The sequence below is a fragment of the Rousettus aegyptiacus genome, unplaced genomic scaffold (genome assembly GCF_014176215.1).
Source record: "Rousettus aegyptiacus isolate mRouAeg1 unplaced genomic scaffold, mRouAeg1.p scaffold_m13_p_1, whole genome shotgun sequence".
In the NCBI taxonomy this organism is placed as follows: domain Eukaryota; kingdom Metazoa; phylum Chordata; class Mammalia; order Chiroptera; family Pteropodidae; genus Rousettus; species Rousettus aegyptiacus.
In genome coordinates, this window is record NW_023416284.1 from 156,590,132 (window position 1) to 156,603,986 (window position 13,855).

Genomic DNA, 13,855 nt, shown 5'->3' on the forward strand with positions numbered 1-13,855 from the left:
GAGCCTCAAGATCCGAGTTATGACAGGAGTTTCCAATCCTGCTCTACAGGGAAGGGAAGGGAGGATAATTAGGCGTAAGCCTAAAAGTGGAGGTGCTTCAGCGAGGGAAGAAGACAAGACCAGATAGCTACTCTGGGGAGGAAAAGAGATTGGATGAGGGGATGTGGTTCATGGGTAGCTCTAGAATCTTAGAAAAAAGTAGACTACATCTTTTTTTTTTTTTTTTTTTTTTTTTTAATTCCAGAGATTGAAAAGGAAAGCAATTGGACTTCTGAGGTGATCTTTGGGATTGGAAAGAAAGATGTGGTTGTAGGCCTGGAAGAAATGGGCATCTGTACCAGTCTGGGCATGGAGCCTGTGGAGCAGTAGGGACTTTGGAAGGTACTGGCTGAGTGTGTGCCCGGCAGGTCTGGGCAGCTTGGGTGGAGTGTGGCACCACTGGCAAGGGAGCAGTGCTCCTGGCAGTCTCCCCCTCTTTCCAGGAGCCATGCCAACCTATGATACTTTTTTCAAGCTTTGGAGTGAAAGTTAGGTGACCCTCCTCTTTGGGTTAGTTAAGCTTCCTAGTGTTCTCGGATGATTCAGAGGAAGGAGAGGTGGAGGACCAAGCCATCATAAGACTTTTGAGTTAATTTGAATTATATCTGGTGAAATAAGAGACAGGATCACATTTGTACCCCAAGAGTTATGAGCACTTCAAACCAATTCCATTTTATAGATTAGGGTTCAGATCGTGATTTACTCAACGCTACATGACTAGTAAGTTACAAATACTGTGATTTCGACAGCTGTAACCAGATATCTTAGGGAGTCACATTTTTTATTACTTTTCCTGCTTTTTGATATTCTCTCCATTTTGAAATTCTCCCCATTGTTTTCGTATCCTTAACTCATTATTGTCTCCCACAGATTTTGCAAATCCTTCTTGTTGCAGGTGACAGAAATCCAACTTAAACAAGCTTGAGACAAAAAAAAAAGAGAAAATTCTGCGTGGAATTTGCTGTATCGATGTGAGGGTTACTTCACATACTCTGAGGGCAAGAATGTAGGTAAGCCTCAGGAACATTGTTCCAATCATCTGTGGCCAGACGGGACTCATGCTACACTAACATGGTGGTTCCCACACTGCTGCTGATGGGTGGGGCAAGGAGAGGGCTGAGGCGGCAGTTCCCAGAAGAGGTATGCTCTTAGCAGACACACACGAAAAATGTTTACTGAAGTTAATAGTGATTTTGAAATTAATTATAATGTATATGCCACTTACTTACAAAATGATTCAATGAAATTAATAATAGTAATAGTATTTTATTTTTATAAGATTGTACACAGGATCTCATTGTAAATAGCAACTACTCCATGCAGTTAGGTGGCAGGTGTGTCCACTCCCATTTTATAGATAAGGAAACCCATGTGCAGATTGCTTACACAGTTTGCCCAAAGACATACAGCTGGTAAGTTATGGAGATGGACCTCAAGCCTTTTCCACCACATCTTCCTCCTAGAGACTTCAATTCTTAAAATAAATCAACTTTGTTGTTCAATTCTTTCCATTTATTTGAAGGAAACGACATTCTAGATTAATTTTAAGTAAAAGGATCAGACGAGCAGCTGATCATCTGATGGATCTTGAAGTGTTTCCATTTCTCTTTTGATTGGGAGAAAGGGTATTCTCCATGTCCTCTTTTCTTTCGATTTCCTATTAGCATCTCTGTTTCCTTCCATACTTTTCAGTATTCAAGCCAGGTGCTAATTGTCTGTACAAAGACACACGACTTCTCAAATATACCAAGATACCAAATGTATGTGTAATATATGACCATATGGGAATAGTCCAGTAAGCTCCTAGGGACTTATGTTTCAGTGTGGCCTCACTGAACAACAGGAAAACTATAAATTTCATAGCTAACCAAAAAAGTCACATGTGCCTCATATTTATAACTATCCAACAGATGTAATATATTCTAAATTTGAATTTTTAGTACATTAGAGGTATTACATGTTCTCTCTATGAAGACAGTGGTAGCTTTCAAAAATACAAATTGATGGTATGTCAGTTTATTGCTGTCATTATTGATCATAGCAATTGGTTATTGTGGAGAAACTTGCAAGCAAGGAATATTTCTCAAGACAGATTCTGAAAGAAAAGAAGAGAAGAATGTGTAAGTGGTAAGTAACAGATATGTTAAAAAAAAAAAAAGAAAGAAAGAAAGAAAGAAAAAAGAGGTTGAACTGCCTATACTAACTGCCAGGAAAATTCTCCCCAGGCTGGACAGGATGGGATTAAATCTTGGAACTTCAAGTAAAACATTTCAAAGGACACAGGATAGAGGCTAGAATTTTGAGAGATGTCTCCATACAGTCCCTCCCCCATCCAAAGCCTCCCGAGATGCTGGGCTAATCATTAAGAAACAAAAACACAAAACAAAATCACTTTAGGAGGATTTATCACGTGGAACGCTTTGTTTTGGACCTGGTGAAAACTAAGAAGGTGGACTAGGCCTTTGTCTTGAAGACACTTGTAGTTTAGTACATAGAATCCAAAAAATCATCAAAGGGCCTGACAATGCAAGTCAGGAAGCAGGAGGAAGGCATCACTTCTGTGGAATGGCCTAGTATTTGAAGAGAGGCGAAGCCTAGCTTGCCTCTGAGGCAGCTAAAGGATCTCTTGGAAAGAGGGCTCTTTATTAAACTGTGTTCTCTTCTTTCAGCAACTATTAACAGTCCTGATGGTAATAAAAAGAGCAAACATTTATCACATGCTTACATGTGATAAGCACTTTAATTCTTTTTCTCAGTTGGCTTTCAAAGCAACCCGATGAAAAAGATACCATTCTTATTCATGTATTACTGTGTGGGGAACAGAGGTTTAGACTATAAAATAACTTGCCAAGGTCATGTAATTGTAGGATTATAAAATTGTTGATTCCATAGAAAATTGCATTTTCATTCTATAGAGATTGGGGTGTGTTAACCAGTTTCTGATGAAGGTTTACTTGGGCCACACACATTTCTCCTCATCTCTGCCAAAGCAAGCCCTATCTCTCTTGCAAAACTGTGGGACTGGCTCTATCTCTATCATAAACTCTTCCCTGGAACCCAGTCAACTCTCTTCTCTTTCCACAGTGCCCCGAGAGCACTTATGCCTGTCTCGTTTATTTGGCGATTGATCATGAACTGCCCTAGCTAAGTCTCATTTATCTTACAATATTGTTTAACTCTGTTTAATCTTTCCATCCAGATGATAAAATCCTTCATGTTGGTAGCTTTGTCTTGGGGATTAAAAATAAGTCTTCAGTAGCATCCACTGCAGCACACATGATAATTTTTTTTGATATTTACTTGAATTAAAGTTGTATTGGTTATCTGTTGTAGCTTAAAACAACACACATGTATTATCTTGCAATTTCTGTGGCTCAGAAGTTGGGTATGTCTTAACGGGTCTTCTGCAAAATTGCAATTGAGGTGTCAGCTGGGGTTCACTTCTCATCTAGAGGCTCAAGTGGTGATGGATCTGCCTCTAAGCTCAACTCAGAAGTTGGCAGAAGTCATTTCCTTGTGGTTTTAAGACCACACGTTTCCATATTCTAATTGGCTATCAGATGGAGGCTGCTCTCAACTCCTAGAAGCTGCCCCCAATTCCCTGCTATGTGATTCTCTCCCACAGGCCCTTTTCCGAAATTGTTCTTTCCTTCATCAAAGCCAGTAACTGAGAGTTTCTGGAGTTAGTCTGTTAGGAATAGGGAGTCTAATATAATGTACCATAATTGTGACAGTGACATCCCATCATCTTTGCCACAGTCCATTGGTTAGAAGCAAGTCATTTGTTTTGCCCACTCCCAGTGGGATAGAATTATAAAAGAACTTGAACAATAAGTCAAAATCATGCGGAGACCACCTGAGAGTCTATCTATCACAATAGTGAAAAAATCAGGAAATGCACAAATATTAGAGACTTTATCAAATTCACTTAGGAAATTAATAATAGTACTTGAAATAGAATTCAGAAACTTATCTTCTTGTGCTAACTACTAAATCATCATCATCAGGAATGAATTGGCCTTGGCTACACAGCAAGTTCTGGCTGGTAGAGATGGATCCCAGGAATGAGTGTATCAACTAGAGATGTGTGTTGAGGAAGATAACTTCTTATGAATAGTCACTGTCCAAAGTGGTGTGGTCAGCTTAAACTTGATTCTTCCTAGAGCTGAGATACAAGGCCATCTGTCCAGGAGTAGGTCTCAAAGGTCTAGGTATATTAAGTTTGGGTTCATTCAGTACCTCAGAGAGAGAATTTGGAAAGGTCCAGGTAGTTTATTAAGACTTCGGCCTAGAAGCGCAGGGGCGTAGCCTAGCTGGGAATTCAACGCTAGCAGAAAGCTGAGATGGAGCCACAGCTATGAACATGGAGGTAGGGTTGAGGTCAGATTGTGACTCAGCGGGTCCATCTCTTATTCACAGGACTAGCATTTGGCTGCCTCTGTGGGCAGAGGGAAGGCTCCTAATGTGCTTCCTATTGGAAGACCTCACTGAAGAAAAGGACTGAGAATTATCTCAAGAAATCTAGGCTGTGATTCCATATTGGTCAAATTTGTGGGAAGCAATACACATTTACCTTTTGCTTTTCCGTAAATGTAAGGCAGATTTCCTTAATTATTTTTAACAAGATTTCTCATTTTCTATCTTCTTTTTTCTTCTTCCTCTATTCTTTAAACACCTTAACTTTCATCAAAATATTTAGCTTTCTATTTGGTTATTCTTTCTTTCTTTTTTAATTGAAACTTAATGATAAAGATATAATCCTATCAATGGAACAAACCGAATCAGAAGCACTTTTCTGCATATTGCTTATTACACAACTTCCAATGCCTTTTAAAATAACACATGTTTTATGGGGTCTTTCTCTTGTGACTCATTTTTGGAGCTGATCCGAGAAGGAGTTATTCTCCAGACGTGGCACCATTGACCCTCATTTTGAATTACATTTTTTATTTATTTTTAAAAAGATATTTCATTCATAGAATCCCCACTGAGCTTTTTATTGTGGAAAATTAGGGCCCGTAAATCATCCCCCTCAGAAAACTATAAATTTTATACAATTGAAACATTCCATGGACTGAGCTTGGCACTTTGATGAAATCACTCCTTTGCTTCTCATAATTTATGAGCTTCCCCATTCTCCTCCCTCCTGCTCCATCATCACCTTGCCCTCCCAGCAAGAGTAGGGGGGTGGTATCGTGCCTTTAAATTGCTCACTGGGGTTTATTGAGTATAATTTGTGAGTGGATTTATATGAACTCACAATATTGCAACTTATCCAAAACTATGAACAATAAAATTTTTCATTTTCTTTTGGCAGGCAGAAGGGACATGGGTTGATCACACAGGAGGTAACTCAGCATGAAGCACTGGGGAAGAACAAAGTCCCTGGAGATAAATGATGTGGGTTAGAACAGTCATCTGCCCGTGGTTTCCTGTGAGACGCAGGCCTTAGTTTCCTTACCTATAGGTTCAGGTGGGTAATCTTTAAATTTTCTTTTAGCTCTTACATGCCAGATTCTATGAATTGAAGATGGTTCTCGGCATGTGGCTCCTTTTAAAGGGTAATTAGGAAAACCAACAAGATAAATCTCAAAGGTTCGATGTGCTATTTTGGATGTAAGTAGTTAACTCTGTTTGTTTGTTTGTTTGTTTTGTAAAGCGGAGAAAGCACAACACTAGTTAAGACCACAGCACTCCTGATTCTTGTCTGCCAGGTTGGCACTGGCTTGTGAGGTCTTGGAAACCAGTACTGTCTTATTTAACTTGGAAACTCTGGCTCCTAGTACGGAACCTGATACCTGGGTTTCTGATAAAAGCATTGAATGAGCACAGAGAATCCAATTTTGTTTTACCCCCATAAATGCAAGTGCCCGGAACAGTGCCACCACACAGTAGGTGCTCAGCACATATTTGTTGAATTTCCATAAATAGGTTACTTCCCCTTATTGGGATATTGGAATTTCCCTGTATGTTTGTTCCCAGTCCAGTTAATCCCTTTATTTTCATACCCCAGTGTTTTTCCTCAGGAGAACTCCAGATGGGTCTGCTAAGAAATTTCTAGCTTTATGGCATCACTAGTACTAACTCTTGGAAGGAATTTTGTTGCCGAGAACCAGGCCAGAATTAGAGGATAGAGGGGATGTGGCAAGGTGGCTGAGCTTGAACTCTGCAGTGAGACCTGGGCTCTACATCTTAAAAGCACTGTGATCTTGGGCAGAATATTTCCCTGGTTAAGCTCCATTCTCTTTATGTGTACAAGGAAAGGGTGCATAATCATTCTTAGGGTAGAGTGAAGATTCAAAGAGGTCATCCATGTCAAGGGCTTAGCCGAGGGCTGGCATGTAGTAAATATTCAATACATGTTTGCTATGACTTATTTTTAATCATTGGTAGTACTAGTGTATATGTCAGTAATTGCTATAGATTTTACTTCTGTGTTAAAATTCTTATTATGTTGTAGCAATGTAACTATTGTCTTATGTAAAATTTATTGTAGTTTTAACTTAGCCATTTCTTTAGCTTTTCAGGGTATATTTTGAGATCCTTGCATTAAAAGAAAAAAGTATTACTGATATTAAAAGACCAATTTTGGATAGAGAGTGTCACTAGAATTTCTTTTTAATCTGAAATATAGCTTTGCAATTTCAGGCTTTTAGGAAAGAATGAGAATATAGTGCAAGAATGAGAATATAGTGCCGTATAAGAAGTAACTGTATCTCTTTTATTCTCCACAAAATTGAAATTTTTCTTTCTGGAAATTGCTGGTTATGACTCTGCCTACATGCATTATAGCATAACACATAGCTATTTAATGAAGATTATCATTAGGGTCAGAATGCAAAATAGTCTGAAATATTCAAAAATCAAGGTGAAGTCAATTACCTTCTCTTTGACCTGTTTGCAGGACACCCTGACAAGGTACGAACTGAAATATGTATCTTGGAACTATTTACTCCCTAAATATTAAAAAATGTAAATAAGCAATGGAATTCAGAGTGACAGAGGATCTAAAGCAATGGCCACCCAGCCCTTGCTGGTGAAATATGGCTCACTTAATGACATTTCAGCCCTAAATCATTTCACTGCAGGCGAGTTCGCGGCTGAGGGGTTGCACAAAAACATTCCTTTAGGACCATTTAAAAAGGCTGAATAAGCAAAGTATACTGCGTGACAACGCTCAGAATATCAAAGGGGTGGTTCAGGTACACATATTGTTGCCTGTGGCTCCAGGCCCAATGACCTTTTTTTCATAGAGATAGATTTCCTGGACAGAAAACAAATTTCTTTCCAAGTTAGGGAACTTTATCAGATTTATCTTTCATTGTCAGATCAGCAAGCAGGAAACAAATGAAGTCTGTAGCATGACTCAAATTAAGAGGAGAGCAATTTACAGTGCTCACTGGCTTCTCATAAACCTTATTAATGTTTGGCATGGGTGCCAAGGAGCCATAAAGAATTGTCCTGCTGAACATTTATGTTTGCTTAGTCTCTTATTATATGTCCTCGACGCAGCTTCATAATGGCAGCCAGAGCATCTCATGAGCAGGAAATGAGAAAGTTACGCGTATTTTTGTCTTATAATCAAATATTCTTCCCTATCTTTTTAAAGCCTCCCATTGGGAGGCAAAGTACTGTTTTTTGGGTTTTATGTTTCCTTAAGCTGTTACCCGTAATTTCCACTTTGTTTTAGATTTGTCACAGCTCAAAAATAGAATTAAGTTGCTCATTTATGTTCATGTCTTCCATTATTTTGGATTTTAGGCAATTTTTAATTCAGTAATGGTTATACAGCTGCTTAAATTCACATTCCCTTTTGAATTCTAGCCCATGGTATCTTAATAGTGTAAACACATTGTGATTAGTGCCAACTTATTTTTTTAAGAGTCAAATTTTCTTATTTCTTTAAGGTCAATATATTTGACCTAAAAGACTAATAGATGACATTTGTTGAATACTTACAGGCACCTTACATTTTTATTTTATTTAATCTATTATCACCTTCATTTCAGAAATGAAAAAAAAAAGTTGGCTTCAGACATTCTCCTGCTAAACAGAAGAGCCAGTAGTTGCATCGTAACAGCATGCTCTTAACCACTGCACTCACTCACTGACATCACAGTTCACTGAACATGATGCCTTAAAAAAACATAAGTGTAACAGAGAAGATAGGAGAAGGATGAGGAGAAAGAATGTTAAATGTGGAAAGAAGAATAACATGGAATTTTACCCACAGTGGAACTGAGGGAATCTTAGTCATACTGTTAGCTCTTGTTGAATTGAATTGGCTTCTCAGGTGCCTTGTTAATGATCAGTAATGCAAGTGGGCCAACCAGGCATTATGAGAACTAGAAAAAGACAGTCTTCTACTGTAGCAGATTACATTTTAAAAATAATTTTTTATTTTGAAATAATTTTAGACTCATGAGAACAAAGAATACTCATATCCCTTCTCCCAGACTTCCCCATTTATGAGCATTTTACTGCATTTGAAAGATACTTTTCTTTCTATATAGATACTTATAATTTTATGAACTATTTGGAAATAAGTTGTAGACACAATGGCCCTTTTCCCATAAATATGTTGGGGTACATTTTCTAAGAATAAGTAAATTCTCTTACATGACCACATTATATCCATCCCCTTTAGGAAATGAACACTGATTAAGTGCTAAATCTAATCTACAGATTTTATTTATATTTCATCAATTATCCTAATAAAAATATTTTGGGATGGAGTGTTCAAAGGCTATAGGTTGCATTTAGTTGTTGTGGTTCTTTAGTCTCTATTAGCTTGGAACACTTTTTTTTTTCATTCTTATATGTTATTTTAAAAGAGTACAAGTAAGCTGTTTCATAAACTGTTTTTCTATTTGAATTTGATGATTTCTCATGATTGAATTGAAGTTATGTACTTTGGGCAGCAATAACATGAAGCAATGTTATGTTCTCAGTGCATCATGTCAGGAGGCAAATGATGCTAATTTGTCTCATTCCTGTTAATACTAACAGGCTTCTCTATGTAAAGTTAAGATGTTTCCATGGATTAAACTAAAAATTTGATTTAAGTGCAAGTTTTTTGGGGATTTGGTTTAAAGCAGGTCCCATCACCCAAGAAGCTTTGAGGAATCTGAAAAAGCTAGCTTCTCAATCCATAAAGCAAAGGACCACTCTGTGGGAAGTGGTGATAGCGGGGAGAGCTACCTTGGCTCCCATCTCCATCACCAGGATCTCAACGTTGTTACTATGTTTGCACTTAGGGAAGTATCTCGCTATTTGGTGAAACTTTAATTAGATAAGTAGAATATCAAAATATTTATATGTCAAAATAAAATATAATTTTTATCATAGATACATATCATGAGTGAGCAGAGCCATTTCTAGAGTAATTGCTCTTGGGGTAGGAATGGAAGGCATGGTTGTGTTGGCTCTGTGATATTGTTAGTCTAGGAGGTAGATCACCTCATATATAGTATGGAGGCCCATTTCCCTGTAGCAGGAAGGACTGACATTTGAAACAGCATTCTTCTCCTGGAATGGAAGAAACTCAGTTTAACAGAACAGTATCTCCTACAATAAGGGATAGTGCTATCCATGAACATTTGGTAATTAACTGATGGAGGAGGCATGTGTCCAGACAGCAGGCAGTTGGATACACCAGCTTCCACTACTGCGTGTGTGTGTGTGTGTGTGTGTGTGTGCGCGCGCGCGCTAGTGTATGTCATGGGGAAATGGGAGGGTGCATAGTGGGGGTGGTGCAGATAGAGAAAAAAATTAGAAGAGGAAAGACAGGTATGGACTCGGTCACAAAGGACTCCAGCCCAGGAGAACAAATCAGAAGATTAGAGATCCAGAGTGCAAGGCCAAGTCTGGGTTGGCACCATGTGTATTGTAAGAGGCTCCTGTGAGTGAGGCTAAAGAACTAGTGAAAGTTTTGGCCTAAAGTCTGAATTAACCTTAGAGATTCAGGAAGAAGATCGATGAATTCCAGCTGGGGTTGGAGGAGGACAAAGTCCAGGGTTTGTGGACCGAGTGTGGCCAGTTTATGCTGTTAAAGTTCTGAGACTTATAATCAACAATTAAGCAATCTTACATTCACCTCATCTAAGTCACACTCACTTTAGAGTGGTATGACAATTTTGGGGGGGCATTTTCTAAAAAATTCTCCTTCAAGGTTGTGGTTTAATCATATGTCACTTGTGCAATGCTTTTGGGGCTGAGAAATGCATAGCACAATTTGGTCTAGGCTCCATATCCTTCTAAGAAACATCTTAAGACTGAGAAATATCATTCCCCTCTGAGTAGGGTGAAAGTGGAAGGAGAAAATCAGAATGTTCAGTGAAGTATATATTATTAAACAACTGTGTTAGAATAAAATTATTTTAGAAAATAATTGCTTATAAGAATCATCACCCATTCTTAAATGTTCTGTAATTCTGTTCCCTTTTGGCTTTCTTTTTTTTAATCCCTTTCTTCTCCCATGATGCTTTCTATTTTAATTTAAGCAATGTTTTTAGAGATCATAATAATGAGGTACTGTATAAACATACAATGGGGCGGAATGAAAACCCTTCCTACAGTTACAGAAACCATAGGAACACATGTGTGCGCTTGTGCGGGCGTGCGTGTATAAAACTGTTTTGGGGTCAAAGCTTGGCAGGCAGAGCTCATCCAACTGAAAAAATGAAGTGTTTTAATGTGATCACATTGCTATTTGAGCCTTTCATTTTTGTAGTCGTGATTTAGCATTCATTGCATGTCTATAGTTCCCCAGACAGACCCTGGAATTAGATGTCAGCTCTGCTTAGTGGATTTATGCTTGAAATTAGATAGCAAAGCCACAAAATTTAAAAAGATGATACCTCCAAAACAGAAATATTGACTAATGTGTTCCCAGAAAAGTTAGGTAAGGAGTAAATAAGTTTGACCCAGGCAGTTATGAATGAAGGAAGTGTGAGAAGACTCAAATGTCTAGCATAGGGATGTTTTATAGCCATTTCCAAGAACCCTGGATGGGACCCTGGAGGCTGCGGGATCTAACACTTTAATCTTCTTCTGCCACAGCTCAGACCTCATGGGGAGGAATCTTGGTGAGGAGACTGTCTTGTATAATAACAAGCTGCCCTCTTCATAGGCAGATTTTCAGGTGGAATTCTTACTCTCCACCCATATAACCAATACAACAAATAAGCCCTCAAGCTTCAAGGAAAACCCCAAGGGGATTTTTTTTTTTTAAAGAATGTAAAGGTCATTCAAAAATAAAGATACAATTTCTTAGAATTATTTTTTTAACCTGTGCCTCAGACCATCTCTTTATTTATTTTTATTTATTTAAATTAGTTTCAAGTGTACAGCGTATTGGTTAGACAGCTATATAGTTCATAAAATGATCCCCCCAATTGCTCCCTCCCTCCCCTGGCCCTCCACCTAGCCGTCATATTAATGCTGACTGCATTTCCTCTGCCGTGCTCTCCATCCCTGAGACCAACTATCAACTACTAATTTGTACTTCTTTAACCCTTCACACCATCTCTTTATTTTTTTTGCTTCACACACCCCCTGCAATCTTTAATATTAAATGTCTCTTAATAACACAAGTAAACTGCATATTATTTAGAGAAACTGCACAATATTAACTTTGCTAATTACATAGTTGCTCATTTTTCCAGGACCAGATCACCTCCTGTTTTGTTTCCAACTGCGACGGCCACCATGTGTTTAAGAGTAAGACAGAAATAACAAACCAAACCGTAGGTTTCCCCAGGTAATCACATGTTATTCCTGGAGTGCACAGGGGGAATTTACCATCTGGGTTTACAGGAAACATCATCCCAAGGCAGAGTGAAGTGAGGAGGGCTTTCCCTATCACCTGCCTATATGTTCATTGAGGAAATTTCATGTGGAGTTTTGAGGCCCAAACGACCCAAGTTCAGACACCTGGTAAAGCTACTTCCTGAGTATGTGAAATCTTCAGCAAGTAACTTCTCTGCCTCTTGGTTCTCTGTATATAAGTTGGGGATGATGAGTTCTAATTTCTAGTGTGGCTCTGGATCTTTAAAGAGGTGATAGAAGATGGTGCTTAGCGTAGGGTAAGCTGTTAACGAATAATGGTTCTTAGTTTCTTTCCACTTCATTTCATGCTCTTCTAAACTCCTGAATACAAAACTGAGGAGGCATAAAAAATGGCCTATAGACTGGCTTTCCTCTAAATCCAGAACAAAAAGCTCAAACTGGGCTATATTCTGCAAGGGGATTTGATGTGTTGTGGGAGGTACTATTTGCCCAGAGTAAATCTTTCCTCCTATCTCTCCTTGGCTAGTGAACTGGTGCCAGTGTCTGCTTATTGGAGAACTGGGCTATTTGTTCAGTGAGGCACATCTCTGGACCCCAGGATTGAACTTGAATAAAAACTGCCAAGTGAGTCAACAACCCTTTACTGACATCTACTAGAAATGGCAGGCATGGATAAGTCCCTCTGGATGTGTGAAATAATTCCTGTGGTTATATCAACTTCTTGGGTCTTTGGATCTATAAATTCTTTCTGCTGCTGCTTCTTCTTTTTTTTTTTTTTTTTCCAAGGGTTTTCTACTTGAATGCTGTTTCACCTCAAACAGCTAGTTCCATTCTGACATAGTGGAGATATGGAACTTCTTTCAACTGACACAGACTGGCTAGATGCCAGCCACGAGTTCCTCCAGGATAAGTTACAGATAGCTAGGCCTTGCTATCTGTAATGATTATTTGTTGTAGTAATAACAACCACTGGGTACATAATTGGTTGTCTGAAAATGTGAAATTTACCAAGTATTCTGCTTTTCTGCTTGGCTCCTGGCAACTGTCTAGACTCTTATTTCTTGACATTCTGTTACCTGTCATTTCTACAACAAATCCTCTACTGACCTTTAGCTGCCTTCTTTCTTCTATTTCATTGTCTTTCTTTCAGCCAATGGCTATACTGTGATTTTTCTAAACCGGAGAGTTAATGTTCTTCTCAGGTGTAAGGAAAAGAAACTAAGTGCCCTTGAATCAGTGTCTCCTCATGTCTTCTGTTTTTTTCTGTGTCTGCTATAGTCCAAATAACCTATTACTGAGGTAGGTAATATGTTTCTGGACTATCAAATCAATTCAACATATCCCTAATGAACCCTCACTGAAGCTGGGGCCTGAACTAGTCAGGCTGTAGTTTAGTAGCTGGAACCCCTCTCTGCCCTTCAGGAGCTCACACTCCATCTGGGAAGTGAGGCATTTAAACAACCATGATGTGATGTGCTAAGTTCTGTAACTAGATAAAAAACAAGGAGATTTTTCGAACTGTGATGTTGCCTCTGCCTGGACCTGAAGTGAGCTGTAATATTTTGATTTTCTTTAGAGTAACTATGTATCTCTGTTTGCCTAGCAGTTCATATTTATTAAGAGGGCTCTCTTTCACTCTTGGTGTCTCTATTTTGATGAGAAAATGCATGTTTTTCCTATTTATAAATCAAGGACCGAAATATGAGGCTAGTTTAATTGAGGGACAACTGTACTCTTATTAAAAAATGTTAAGTGTCCTGGCTTCATGTTAGTGGTTTAGACACTGGGGTAAGTGTCTTGACCTGGTTCACCTATTTCGCCAAAAGTAATACTTGTACTTTTTGGATTACTTCAAAGATAGGGTGACAGTCCAGTGTCCAACCTCTTTGTGTGTGTTTGTGTGTGTGTGTGTGTGTGTGTTTTAAGTGAAAAGATTTAACAATGCCGTGTTTCTAAAAAAAAGCATTTTTTTTTTCTCACCTGCTTGAGTTTAAAATAATTCTCCAAGGATCTGACTAAATATAGC

The 13,855-nt window shown here is 38.5% G+C and overlaps 1 protein-coding gene across 1 annotated transcript in view; it reads left to right on the top strand.

The window, feature by feature from the left end:
• Window positions 1-11,273, top strand: part of TRMT11 (tRNA methyltransferase 11 homolog) — a 98,610-nt gene extending 87,337 nt beyond the window's left edge. The window contains exons 18-20 of the transcript XR_004951044.1: window positions 245-381; window positions 935-1,049; window positions 5,357-11,273. The gene's annotated coding sequence lies outside the window, so the exon portion shown is untranslated. The remainder of the gene's footprint in view (window positions 1-244; window positions 382-934; window positions 1,050-5,356) is intronic.
• The last annotated feature ends 2,582 nt before the right edge of the window (window positions 11,274-13,855 follow it).